Source organism: Ptychodera flava, chromosome 9 (assembly GCF_041260155.1).
Source record: "Ptychodera flava strain L36383 chromosome 9, AS_Pfla_20210202, whole genome shotgun sequence".
Lineage (NCBI taxonomy): Eukaryota > Metazoa > Hemichordata > Enteropneusta > Ptychoderidae > Ptychodera > Ptychodera flava.
Genome location: NC_091936.1, coordinates 9,056,847 through 9,071,306, shown reverse-complemented (window position 1 = coordinate 9,071,306; position 14,460 = coordinate 9,056,847). Strand labels below are relative to the sequence as shown.

Here is a 14,460-nt window from a genome sequence, read left to right as displayed (position 1 = left end):
CTATTTACGAGCATGTAAAATATGGTTACGATTCTTACCTTTTTTTTCCTGTTCTAAGCTTGTGTATTTTTGTAAATCAAGATTTATATTTTATTTGTTCCATAGGATAAAGAATTACATCAACAAGTATGTAGTAAAGACAATGGAACTTTACAAGAAATGTGACGAATAAATAAATAAATAAATAAATAAATGAATAAATAAATAAATAAATCAAGTTCTTGTGTAGTATATATAGTATACAAACTCCAATTAGGCACGCACGCGTTACCCTCCCGAATAGCTTTTGTACCACAGTCTACAATAGCTAAAAATCAAGATCACTTGTTCGCCTGAGATGAAATGGAGAGAAAATCACCCGTTTATTCAACGAAAATTTAAGTGGCATATATACTCTGGTACAGTTTGTCAGATGTTTCATTATCATAACCCTTTTTGTTGAAGGAAAATAGAAAGAGAGTTTGCGAATAATACCCAAAAGCTTGAGTTTTCAAGCAAAAAGCTGTACACCAATAATGTAACTCCCTCATTCTTAATCGTTCTTTGAAAGATGCGTTGGTTTGCCTTGATAATCAATAGACAGTCCTGCAAGGGGATTGCCATAACTTGCTGATGATTTCTTTCAGCCTTGTTCAAATGAACAAAAAGAAAATATGCCATAAGACACGCTGGATACGGTTCTTGAAAAGTGCAACTTCATCATCAACATAACGTAGTGTTGATGGTGAACAGAAACACGGCTGTAGACAAACAACATATAGCAAATTTTAGCATTTCTAAATTTCTAAATTTAACAGTGTTTCACTGTCTTCAGGACGAGATTAAGACCCAAATCCTTTCACCGATCTTTAAAAAATTTCCTCATCTATAATGCCAACATTTATATTTTTCTAGCTAATTCTCTCACTTTCCCGAAATTAACATATTTGAAGTTTCATGAACTCCGTCAGTCAATCACGAAAACTTGTAAATTCTCTTTATCGACGCTGCATATATCTCAACGATGACAGTGCAGAAACACCTTGGGTAGAATTTCTTTGATCCTGTTTTTCAGATCTCGATTGAAATAGCCGTAGATCAGTGGATCCATGACGGAATTTCCCAAGCGAGTAAACTTATAAATGATCGTACCTCCAGCGATATCAGTCGAGGTGAATAGAATGCATCTATCAGTAATGATAGAAACAACGGAAACCATGAAATTTCAAAATATGCGAGTATGTAAATGACCGTTCGAAATGCTTACGATTGTTTTCCGGTTGGTGCGCCGTATGCTCTTGTTCTGCGCTTTGCCTGCTTCACTGTTCAAGTCAGAAACCGATGCGCCGTTGGACACGTTATTTTTCGAGGCATGGTGTTCATCATTTTCAACGATCTCCTTCGCTTCAACTTCGCAGTGCCTGATGCGCTTGGCTTGTCTGTTCGCCTCACTCAGGATGCGGCAATACAGGGCTGTAGACACAACTATTGGAATGACGAGCCCCATCAGAAAGAGGACGACAGCGTATCCTGGTGGATATACCTCGCCTCTCTGACAAGTATTGGTTGTCCTCCGCCATCCCATCAAGGGCAGAAATCCTATGATAAAAGCGTACACCACACAACACATATGATGATCAGAGCACGACATTTACTCATTGTCACGTTGTATTTGAGAGGCGACGTAATTGCAAGGTATCTGTCGACGGTGACGGCAACGATGTTAGCGATAGAACTGATGCAGACTATCACCGTAAAAGACGCTGCGTACATACAGGTTGTGTATCCCTTTAGCAAAGCAGTTGGGAAGGCGAAATTTATGGGAATGACGACCACTCCTACCATTAAGTCACTTGACGCCAAACTCAAGATGAAGAAGTTTGTCACTGTTCGCAAACGTGCCGTGGTCAGAACGGCAAATACAAGAATCCCGTTACCAAGGATGATCAAGAACATTAGCGTAGCGAGCACTGACCAGTGGAAGCTTCAGCCAGATTCGAATCCACATCAAACCTGTCCAAGGTATCGTTGATGCTACTGTTTGCAGTCATCTCGATCGATCAGATGGACTTGACTTTGGAAGGATGGCTTGGAAATATCGATATCTAACCAACTTAGCTGAAACAGGAATAAAACATTACGAAGTTCAATAGCTCAGATTTTAAAAGAAAACTCGTATGCAATGTCCTCGTAACACCATTTGTTGTCCCCCCCCCCCCGCGATTATAGATCATTAAGTATTTTATCTCATATACATGTAATTAGCATGGATTATCTGTGAATGACTGTAGCATATGGCTTTTCTTATATTTTCTCATCAACAACTTTGATCAACTTCAATAGCATTAACACCACGATGAAATTAATGTATGCCGTGTGTACTATTCTTTGAACTACTTACCTGACAAATATACCTGTCCGTTAACATCTAACCTCCAAACTTAGCCGAACTTTGGACGCGCGCATTGTATCTCCCACTTGAACGATCAAAAGCGCAATGAACACTGAGAGAGTATCAGGTCGATCGTCATTTTCGCATCCGTATCCATGACAACACGCTTTCATCCCTTCGTGATGGCCCTCTACGTGACAGCTGAAACAATGGCCTGGAAATCGGACAGTGTGTCAAACAATATCTGAATGATACATGGAGAACTTTAAAGATTCACAGACAAGTGACTGTGATTTGGACTTGCTTTACTAATGACCGTGCTGCGAACAGAGAGATCAGAATATTATTCCGCCACTCCTTTACGATGTTCTATACCCTGAATGTGTCGACTCAAAGCGTGTTCTATCTCATTTCAAATCTACATCAGGTCAATATCTCAGGGACAAAGTACTCGATATGACTTGTGGCTTATCACGATGCTATTACCAATAATGCAAATGTTCCCTCCGACTGCGACGTTAGCGTGATATTTTCAGCAAAAAACCTGAGTGATCTCTCCTTACTTAAAACATTTTGTATAAGTCCTAAAGAGTTAAAGCTTTGCATGCATATTAGGTTCTGGACAACGACGCCAGTATCAACTCATGATGAGTCAATTATGGTCTGATACTGCTATCAAATCAGTAGCCTAGACCCTATTCGTCGCTTTCGGCCTTGGACGAATACCGAAAGCGAAGAATAGAGTCTAGGCTATCAAATCAGCAACTCTATTCAACTGCGGTAAGTCTCAATATTCTTCAGCCATATTATTCTTCAGATAACATGAACACTTCAATTAGTTTACACTTTCCCCCAAGACTTCTATGTAATGTTTTGCTTTCATGGACTAGAATAAAATGTTAAAAAGATGGTTCACTTTTTCAGAGACATATACACTGGATGTTTGATTTTTCACCTACATTAGAGCTGTGATACACTTTTCCATCCAGCTGAATATTCGTTTTGTTTCATCACTACAGAACTCTGAATTTTTAAAACCTTGTATGTACATATCACATAAACAATCATATTTTACGTAAGGGAAAGTCCTTATTGATTTGATTACTGGTGTTTTATATCCGTCTGATTATTCTGTATCTTCTCTAAGGAGTTTCGTTATTGTATTCGCTTCTCTTGCTCTTTCTGTTTACGGATATGTCGCCTTTACATTTCATATCAGTGATACCTTGATTTACATACATGTACTAACATTCGATATTATACTCTACGATAGAGGGCGTTATTTTAATACGAGAAATGTACTCTTCGCTGCCACAGCGAGAATGGAATCATCATTGTACTGAAATACTGTAAATGCTTTCTTATTCTGCTTTCAATGAACAAAGTGATTCTCCTGTACATTGTAGACAAAACGTCTTTACCGCGCAAGTGCGTTGCGATATACAGTGTATATAAGAGGATACTAAAAGAGAAAGACATTTTGGAGAACAAAAAAGTGCTTTTGACGAAGTGCACACAAGCATGTGAGACGATGTTGGCGGATTGGGTAACACATGGAGGTGGAAGCGAGACTTACTTCTACCACTGTCCCCACCCACAGGCTACAAAATGTTAAATGCCCAAGTGGCCACTCGCAGATCTCTAATGGGCACTGGTGCTGTGTGCATATTCCAATGTGTTGAAAGCTCTATTTTACAGATATTTAGAAGACAAACAGTAACAATAAATCAACAAAGAGAAAATAGTTGTATTCTTCAATTTTATTTCCCAATAACAGCATAAGCAACAACAATGTTAAACACCCGGATTACCCTACACAACGGGCAATATCATGCTTATGGAAATGATTTACCATATTCCTTTCATTCAAATCGTCTTTCACCTGTGTGGATTCTTAATGTCTGAGTGTGCAGGGCTAATTTTTGCCTAAAAATTGTACATTCTTTGTGGTGAAATGCTTTTCACTTATGGATTAGAAAGTGCCTCTTCAAAGTGCCGCTCTGTACAAATGTTTTGCCACATTCTTTGCATTCAAATGGTCTATTACCCATGTGAATTCTTGTGTGAATATTAAGTGAAGATTTGTGCCCAAACATTCTGCCACATTCCTTGCAGTGAAAGGGTTTTTTACCATTGTGGCTTAGAAAGTGTCTCTTCAAATTGCTCTTCTGTACAAACGTTTTACCACATTCCTCACACTCAAATGGTCTTTCACCAGTATGAATTCTTTTGTGTTTCTTCAGTGCACTTTGAACTCTGAAAGTTTTATCACATTCTGTGCATTCAAATGGCCTTTCACCTGTATGGATTCTTTTGTGCGTCTTCAGTACACCTGAAAATCTGAATGTTTCACCACATTCTTTGCATTCATATGGTTTTTCATCTGTGTGTATTCTAACGTGGCTCTTTAAAGTACTTTTCTGTACAAATGTTTTACCACATTCTTTGCATTCAAATGGTCTTTCCCTGTGTGGGTTCTTGTATGAGTCTTAAGTGATGAGCTTTGCCTAAACATTTACCACATTGTTTACAGTGAAATGGTTTTTCACCACTATGGACAAGAAAGTTGCGGTTCAAATGGATTTTCAGTACGAATGTTTTACCACATTCTTTGCATTCAAATGGTCTTTCTCCTGTGTGGATTCTCACATGTCTCTCCAAATGGCTTGGCTCTCCAAATGGTTTACCACATTCTTGGCATTCAAATACTCTTGCACCTGTATGAATTTGTATGTGATGCTTGAAACCCTCTTCACTGATATATATCTCTCCACGTTCTTTGCACTTAAATGGTGTTTCACCTTTGTGGATTACTTTGTGATTATTCAATGATGAACGACGCCCAAACATCTTACCACATTCCTCACATTCAAATGGTCTTTCACCAGTATGAATTCTTGTGTGCCTGCTCAGTGCACTTCGATCTCTGAAAGTTTTACCACATTCTGTGCATTCACATGGCCTTTCATCAGTATGAATTCTTTTGTGCGCATTAAGTGTGTAATGCTCTCTGAACATTTTACCACAGTCTTTGCACTGAAATGGTTTTTCACCATTGTGGATTAGAAAGTGTCGGTTCAAAGTGCTTTTCAGTACAAATTTTTTACCACATTCTATGCATTCAAATGGCTTTTCACCAGTATGAATTCTTTTGTGCGTATTAAGTGTGCTGTTCATATTACCACTGTCTTTGCACTGAAATAATTTTTCGTCATTGTGGCTTAGAAAGTGCCTGTTCAAAGTGCTTTTCCGTGTAAATTTTTTACCACATTCTTTGCATTCAAATGTTTTTTCACTTGTGTGAATTAGGAGGTGACTATGAAAATTGCTTTTCTGTATAAATGTTTTACCACATTCTTTACATTCAAATGGCCTTTCACCAGTATGAATTCTTTTGTGCCTATTCAGTGTGCCTAGCATTTGAAAGTTTTACCACATTCTGTGCATTCATATGACCTTTCAACACTATGAAGTCTTGTGTGGTAATTCAGTCTGCCTTGATCTCCAAAAGTTTTACCACATTCTTTGCATTCAAATGGTTTTTCACTTGTGTGAATTAGAAGGTGTCTATTAAAATTGCTTTTCTGTATAAATGTTTTACACATTCTTTACATTCACATGGCCTTTCACCAGTATGAATTCTTTTGTGCCTATTGAGTCTGCTTCGCATTCTGAAAGTTTTACCACATTCTTTGCATTCAAATATCCTTTCAGAAGTATGGATTCTTTTGTGCTTATCCAGTGTGCATTCATCTTTGAATGTTTTATGACATTCTTTGCATTCAAATAGTTTTTTATCTGTTTGGTTTCTAATGTGGCCCTCCAAATTGCTCTGCTGTACAAAGGCTCTACATTCAATTGTGTCCATCATGATGTCAGGTTTCAGTGTAGCTTCACATTTAAACATTTTACCACATTCTTCCAATGAAAATGTCCTTCAGCTGAATGGTTTCTTTATGTGATTTCAAAACTGCCTTGACTTGTGATTGTTGCACCTCATTCTCTGCATCCAATGGGTCTGGTGTTGACTCCGATGTGATGATTTCTCAGATCTGAATCTTGCAAATATTGTTCTCACACTCTCTGCATACAGTAAATGTCTTGTCTTTGGATGTAGGTCCTTTCTCAATTGGTCATGTTTTTCATCACAAGGGTTGCTTCTATACGATGAACATTGAGGTCTAACATAGCCATCTTGAATGAGGATGTGAATGATGAGGGACACAGCTGAAGATAGAAAAAAACAGTAATGCACATTAAAATGAAAAATAAAAACATTTTGTGTCCATTCAATGGGCTAAAGATGAACACCAGTTTCATAACACCTGAAGAAGTCATATAATTTGCATTAAACAAATTTTAATTAGTTTACAAAATAGTGTTTGTCTATTAGTGTTGTGACGAACAGTCATCTCTGTCCATTCTTATCATTGCATTGCACAGGAGCTGGTCACCTCGACCCTATCCATTTCGACCAAGTTATTCACTCCCTCTTGTCGCTGGTTGTGGTCACCTCAACTCAGGTACCCAAGTCACTTCGACCTCATCAAACTTTTTCAGTCATTAAGAAGCATCCATAGTGAGGGCGCCTATTCTGGCTCAATTTAAAAACAGGAAAAACAGCAAAAACATCAAAGTGCAAAAATTCACATCCTTGAAAACCATGTACCAATAATATGATGGTGTAGCAAAGAAAAGGGTTGATGAGTATACATACAGTACTTGCATTGGAGTGCCAAAACGACAGGATAGGCAGTCAAAAACAGCAGTTTCCTTGCTGATATGCAGCATTGAATAAGCTCTTCTCTGATTGGTCCATTGTCACTATTCACAGTGACTTAGGGAGTCCATTAGTGTTGTTTTAATTATATTGGTAAGATTCAGCTACCCAATTGGATAACAGCTTATTCAATGCTGCACATTAGCCCCCGTTTCATGTAAAAAGTCACACTGTTGTCAGCGGGCTGCCATTTTCCAAAATGACGGAGCCAGGGAAGTAGTATTGTGAGAAGGAACTCGAGATGTGACATTATGAGATGGTTGACAGTTTCTGTTCAGTGTACCTCAGGTAGGGAGTACAGCGTCAGCAATTGTATGCGCATTATGGTTTGGCATCCGTATTTCATACCCATTTTCGTCGCGTTTTTCTTTCTAATTTGTTACCAAGAACCACTGATATTTACTCTAATATGCAGTGTTTTTTCTGCATAATTACTTAAGGGGCAATTTCTGCCCCATTCATCAAAATCAGGGGGCAGACTTGACATTTTAGGGGCAGAAACAACACAAATTCACAGGTCAGTAAACTATGTGCTCTGGTCTCCATTATATTAGCGTATTTGCCTGCTGTATTTTGTGCACGATTTTCGCGCTGTTAGTAACTTTTAAAGGGCAGAGAAATGGCTCGAAATGCACAATTTGCAAAATTGCGCAGTCGAGAGAAAACCCTGAATATGTGAAGCCTGGTCAACCATTTAAAAAAATGAACAATCAATTAGGTTTTGGAGAAATTGGCCATTTGATTTTGTTGTTTTGATATCCGTAAAACACAATGGCGGTTAAGGTACCTCGCCTGCATTCTAGTGCATGATCCAAGTCTAAATTGTGCCTGATGATAAACTTTTACGACAGGTATCACATGACATGAGGTGTTTATTTTGGTGTGGGGTGGATTGTATTCAAACCGAAATGAGGCTCTACAATTACAAACAGACATCTTATCAAACCATAAGGCACATTGTAACAATAAGGACCCAGGCGTTTCCCAAACAGTGTGTGGAGGGACTGTTGACTTAAGTTTGTGAAATCCATAGAAGATACAATTAAAAAGTGGAAATCTTCAGTCTTGCTATTTATCTTTGGTAACTAGATATTGAATTATGTGCATGGGAAAACCATTATGTGCAAAGTGTTAAATCTAATAAATAATGTAAAAGAAGAAGATCAATTTCAATCAGTGTCTTACTGCTGTATTTCTTCCAGACACAAAACCCACAATGCCCAGGATCAACTATAGTATTATTTTGAAGCTTGCTGTCCCAAGGAGGACTCCATCGGCAATGTATGCACAATACGGTACTCATGGGTATGTCGCTGCGCTCTCTCTCAGGTCACACCTGTCAAATATCACTATTTTGCACCTACCCTCTTAAAGAAACATTACAATTTATCTAAATTTCTGATATTTTAACGAACTGTTTATTCATTGATATCATATTGATGTTTATTCATACCAGGAGCGACTCAGAATACTTAATCTGCCATCATTGTCATTTCGTAGATTGCGTGGTGACCTCACTGAAACTTTTAAAATCATGAGTGGTATGTATGACCACTGTGCCTCGGAAGGATTATTCTGACTCAGTAATTACCAATACACCAGAAGACACCCGCTCAAAATTGACAAGGATCATTGTAAGCTGAACATCAGATGTAATTTTTTCACAAATAGGATAACTACAATTTGGAACAATCTTCCTGAAACTGTAATCAGTGCTAGGTCTGTGAATTTCCTTCAAGAATCATCTAGACAAATTCCTGGTAACACAACCCATAAAGTACAACTATTCTGAACCCTACATCATGCAAACCAGAACCGACAAAACTACTGAGAGTGTGGATGGATCAGGAGCTGAATATAGAGGCACTGTTGAGCCTGTGTTCAGTACCAGCCTAACCTAACCTAAACTCTTTTAGCTGCAATAACTCCGTGCACAATAATAATACTAACCACAGACACCTGTTTTCTGAAAATCTGCTCTGCAGCTAGGCAGACCTTTGTTTAGGCCATGATATGACCGGCCACCGTAAATCGCTGGTAAACTAACTGTTTGTGACGTCAAGAGAGCAAATTCAGTCTGTGAGCGATTGAGTTATGAAACAATCGGGAGAAAGAATTAATGGTCAGGACCACTATTCTTTCTCGCGTTGGTTTCATGTATCGTGTCTAAAACCGGGGTCAAATATATGAATGGTCACCTATACATTCAGTATCTTTCAACATGTCAAACAATATAAATACATGTAACTTGTCTCGTACACCACAATGTCCAATGCCGTGATTGAATCTACAAAAGTGCCCCAAACACAACAAACAACCAGTGCGAATGTTCGCATATCTTGATAATCTGCTGACTGCAAAGCCAACATTTCAAGTCTCGCTTCAGAAGCATCCATGATGTTTACTGTTAACCAAACCCAGAAATGGTTAGACACAAAAATTACAATTGAAGTGACAGAGCTTGTGAGCAAGGCCGCCAGAGAAGTAAAGAATGAATGGAAGAAGTTCCATGACAGAGAGGAAGTGATACACACTATCCGCAAAGCACAGATAGAGGAAGCCATTGCCAAATGCCAAAAAGCTGAACAAAATCAACTACAAGCACTACAAACAGTGGACATTGTTTACTATGATGTGTGGCAGTCCTGTATACAGGTAGACTCCCAACTGACAGCGCTCCCTGACAAAACATCCAAAGTAAAAGCACTCAAGGCACAGCTAGGATTTAGGAAAAATCTCCTAAAACAAACATCTGCCAACAAAAAAATATACAACTTTACTCAACCCTCTCCAACCCAAGCAAATAAACGTGTTGACCGAACAGCACAGTGGAACAACTCGCAAATAATTTAAAAAGTTGACAGAAGCCATGGCAACCACAACTGTGTCTGATGCTCCTGACATCCTTGTTGGCAAGAGGGTAAAACATCAATTTCAAGATGATGCCGGAGTTCACACCTGATATACAGGAAAGGTTATATCGCAGGTAAAATGTCAAAACAAAACAAGGCTTCTGCACTGGTAATGATGATCATATAAAGTGACGCACATGTAAATTTTAATTAATGTAAAGTCAACTGATAATGACATACCACCGTAAGTATTCATGTATACTGCAGGTAAGAGTACTAAAAGTGTGTTTTAGAAATGTTCTTCATGTTCAATGATAAAAATATAATATACGCAATGATACTTTCCATGTATTCTGTTGGCTATTATCTACTATGACCTCTTTATCATTTCAACACACTCTAACACACATGACAATATTAAATATATTTACACGCTAATGTTAATGTTTGTTTTAAATTTCAGTGTACAGATATGCCAGAAACCAGAGCACCTGATATGACATTGTCTTTCACCTATGTCAAGGATAACTCTATCATAATTTTTGTCTTTGGCTTTGGTTGAACCTAATATATATGTATATTTTTCAGGTGCCAGGCTACAATTTATGGTACAACATAACCTATGATGAGGACACGGCCGAAGATTGTAGTTCAATTGTTTATACCTACAAATTACTGGAAGATTATCAAGCAGGAAATTTAGAAATAATATTATAACCATGTACATGTAAGTATATAGGTGTAACAATTACTTCATTACATGTGTGTTATTGTGAGAATGTTACATCCTTCTGTGTATGCAGCACATACCAATTTATGCAAAATATGATGTCACTTTAGACCTGCCATACACCATCAAAACTGAACATATCCAATAATGGTGTGTATGACTGCAAAGTGTAACCTCCAAATAGTATTTCTGACTGAAAACATTCAATTTTACATGTTACTGAAGTACAGTTGACAAATTCATGATTTTAATGATTTTTTTATTTTACTCCAATCTCCTCCTCCTTTTGCTTATGCAGGTCCGCATAAACAAAGTGAACATCAAATTATTTTCCCTACCTATTGGTGAACAATTGACAGGATTTACAGCTGTCTAGGTAATTGACAACATATATATCAAGTTTGCTGGCATGACATTCAGGCAAACCATAGGCATTAACCATGGGCACAAACTGCGCCCCACTTCTTGCACACTTATTTTTGTATTCGTATGAAGCAGAGTTCATGCAATCACTTCAGAAATCTGGATGTAAGAGGATTGCCAAGCGATTTAACAACACCCACAGATATATCGATGATCTCATCAGTTCAAACAATCCTGGTATATCCAATTATCTACACCACATCTACCAAGATGATTTAGAAATAAAAGAAGCAACTGAAAGTGTGGACTCGACATCATACCTAGACGTATTGTTTGAAATTAGACATAATACACTATACACTGTATACTAAGCTGTATGACAAAAGAGACGATTTCAATTTTAAAATCATAAACTTTCCCTTTTTGTCGAGCAATATACCATCATTTCCTGCTTATGGTGTGTATATTTCCCAGCTTATGGTGTGTATATTTCACAACTCCTTAGATACAGTAGAGCATGCCATTCATACATGTAAGGGTGATGTATGAAGGTAACTGGTCGTTTCGGCCTCACAATTTCCGGCCCAAAGTCATTTCGGCACCGCAACCCAAGACATTTCGGCATCCCTGTTTCGATTTGTTTTTAAACTAATTAGTAATTGACTGACCGGTCATATTCGTTTCGGCATCCCTGTTTCCATTTGTTTTCAAACTATTTAGTAATTGACTGACCGGTCATATTCGGTCATATTCGTAAGCGTGACCTTTGTGTTCTGACCAGTTCTTTTCTGTGCATTTGTGTGACATTTGCCGTGCTGTTTTGGCACCGCTTTCAAACATTTGTCGTGTTGGCAGCTATTGCTATCAATAAACTTATGTCACAGATTTGAAAATGATATGAAGTTTTTTTCTTACGGTCTCTTACTATGTTCTCACAAAGTGAAGCATGATGTACATGAATGTTATTTGACACTACTTTTTTAGTGCTTTGATTTGCAACATTACGCTCCAGCACTACTTCCCACAGATAGCCCTGAGTAGTGCCGAAACGTCTTGAGTCGCAGTGCCGAAACGACTTGGGGCCTGAAATCGGGAGGCCGAAACGTCTTGGGCCGAAACGACTCAGTGCCGAAACGTCTAGAAGCCCATATGAAGACTTTCGAGTTAGACACAGTGTATTACAATGTAAATGTAGCTCAAAAGTTAGTGAGGCATTAGGATTCTCAGAAAGTAGATTAGTGAAATCATTTAAGAAGTTCTACGGTAGATACGGAGATGTTGTATCAAAATTTGACCCGTCTGTTTCTCAAATGATGAGTGACAGCATACCAAATTTTGACTCACAAAAGTAATTTGGTGAATTCACCAAATAACAATGGACTTGTCGCTTTGGGTCAATCTTGACGGGTGCGGCTAGCTGGCAGGGTACGCTTACCCATTATGGACACCTGGTACCACCACTATTTCGTGGTTCAAGATGACTCCATTGCCTTTGTCATCATCTAAGTCTATATGTTCCTTGGACCTGGTAAATTTCATACCTTGTTGAATGATAACGATTATTGGACCGGATTTGATGTCTATTGCCAATCTCCACCGCAGAGTTCTTATCGGCGTGTCTTTCCCACAATTCCTTACGCTGTCGCCGATAATGACTCTGCCACAGGTGTCTTGTTTACGTGGTAAATCACCACATACATGTACCGATCCGCAAACCGGAAGTCAGCTCGAAAACCAACACGATACGATCTCGCCGAAAATACAAAGTCCATCCTCGATGCAAAAATGTTCATCGGTTTGAAAACAAATTACTATAAGTTTATAGCAAAACACGAACTGGAAAAAAGTAATTACCATTGGAACTACTTTTAAATAGTGCAATTATTCGGGAAGAAACAAGGCTGTGACCTATTCTGACCTTTGTGAGAATCCCCTGTATCGTCTGCTGATGATGTATTTTCTTGAATTGTGACCCCTCCTGCACTCAAAGTTATTTACCAAGGCGTATATATGAATACTCAAGAAAGAACAATAAATTAACACTGAAAGGAGAAAATGGCGTTTTTATTTGAATTTGTAGATAACTGTGCGCGTGCTGGAACGAATTCAAACTGCCGCGCGTTACTGTGGCAATACCATAGCTACAGTGCGCGGCAGGTAAAAAAGTAGTTCATTGACGTTCCAATGACCTCGGGGTCACATGAATATTAATCTGCCTGTGCCAGAGATACTTATTAGCGTACGCGCGATAAGAACTCTGGTTCGAGAGTGGTCTATTGCATATCAATAGGCGGCCATTTTGTATTTTTCTAGACTGTGCTTTACAATTGTACTTACAAGTTTGGGTCAAATGACACCATTTTGGTGACAAATTACCGTTCAATTTTGCAAGTCCTTCTTCAGATGACTTAAATTCCCACAGGCAAGTGTTTTTTTGGAGGTTGAAGTCTCATTTTAAAGTCTACTGGGATTCCGGGGCCTAGAACTAGTGCTAATTGGCATGGGAACATTAGTAACATTAATGTCGCTGCGCTCGCTCTCAGGTCACACCTGTTACATATCACTATTTAGCACTCACCCGCTTAAAGAAGCCTTGCTTTTCATCCAAATTGCTGTCGTTTTAACGAACAGTGGTGTGTGTCGTTGGTGGGTTACCCTATCCGACGCTATCTTACGATGCTGAAGTTAGACTCAGTGTCGGATTCGATTTCGGATTCGGTTTCGGATTCGGTTTCGGATTGGAGTGACTGAGAGAAGTTGTACATTTTCAGTCGATTATGTCGTGTTTTCGTATGCCAGGATAAATATTTGTCCTCAAGAACACGTTTTTACTGGATGACCTATCGGCATCTGTAATATATATTTCACAGCATAAGTCGGGTGCATATATTAAAATTCCTAAAAATTAGTTTTTTTCAACCGAATTTGTGCTACCTCAACAGAGCGGCATACAAATCGCAAGAGGGCGTAAGTTTGATAAATTTGTAAAACTTTACAGTTTTTCTGTTAGAGAAACGGTCTTTTTGGAATATAATTTAACATAATTTGCCGTAAAATTTGCAGGTACTTTTTATTTTAGGGTTTATGGTACCATAGAAACTCCGAGGTAACAGTTTGTCAAGCTCTGAGAAGTTTTGCTGCATGTTTGTAACATTTTAACTTGCCAAATTGCATATGTGACGTGATTACGTTCTCTTGCGTCTGTAATGGGTAGAAATTACCGAAAAAACTTAAAAAACACTTTGTGAGCAAGGAAAATGATATAAAAACATTTATACCTTAAAGTTGTTTATATGTCACACTTTGTTGTATTACTTTAATGATGTGTTGCTCAACATCAAAAATTTCATGTTTGATGTACCAT

At 38.3% G+C, this 14,460-nt stretch overlaps 1 pseudogene; it reads right to left on the bottom strand.

The window, feature by feature from the left end:
• Positions 1 to 4,116: 4,116 nt before the first annotated feature.
• LOC139139923 (zinc finger protein 420-like) lies at positions 4,117 to 12,752 on the bottom strand (annotated as a pseudogene).
• Between the last annotated feature and the right edge of the window lie 1,708 nt (positions 12,753 to 14,460).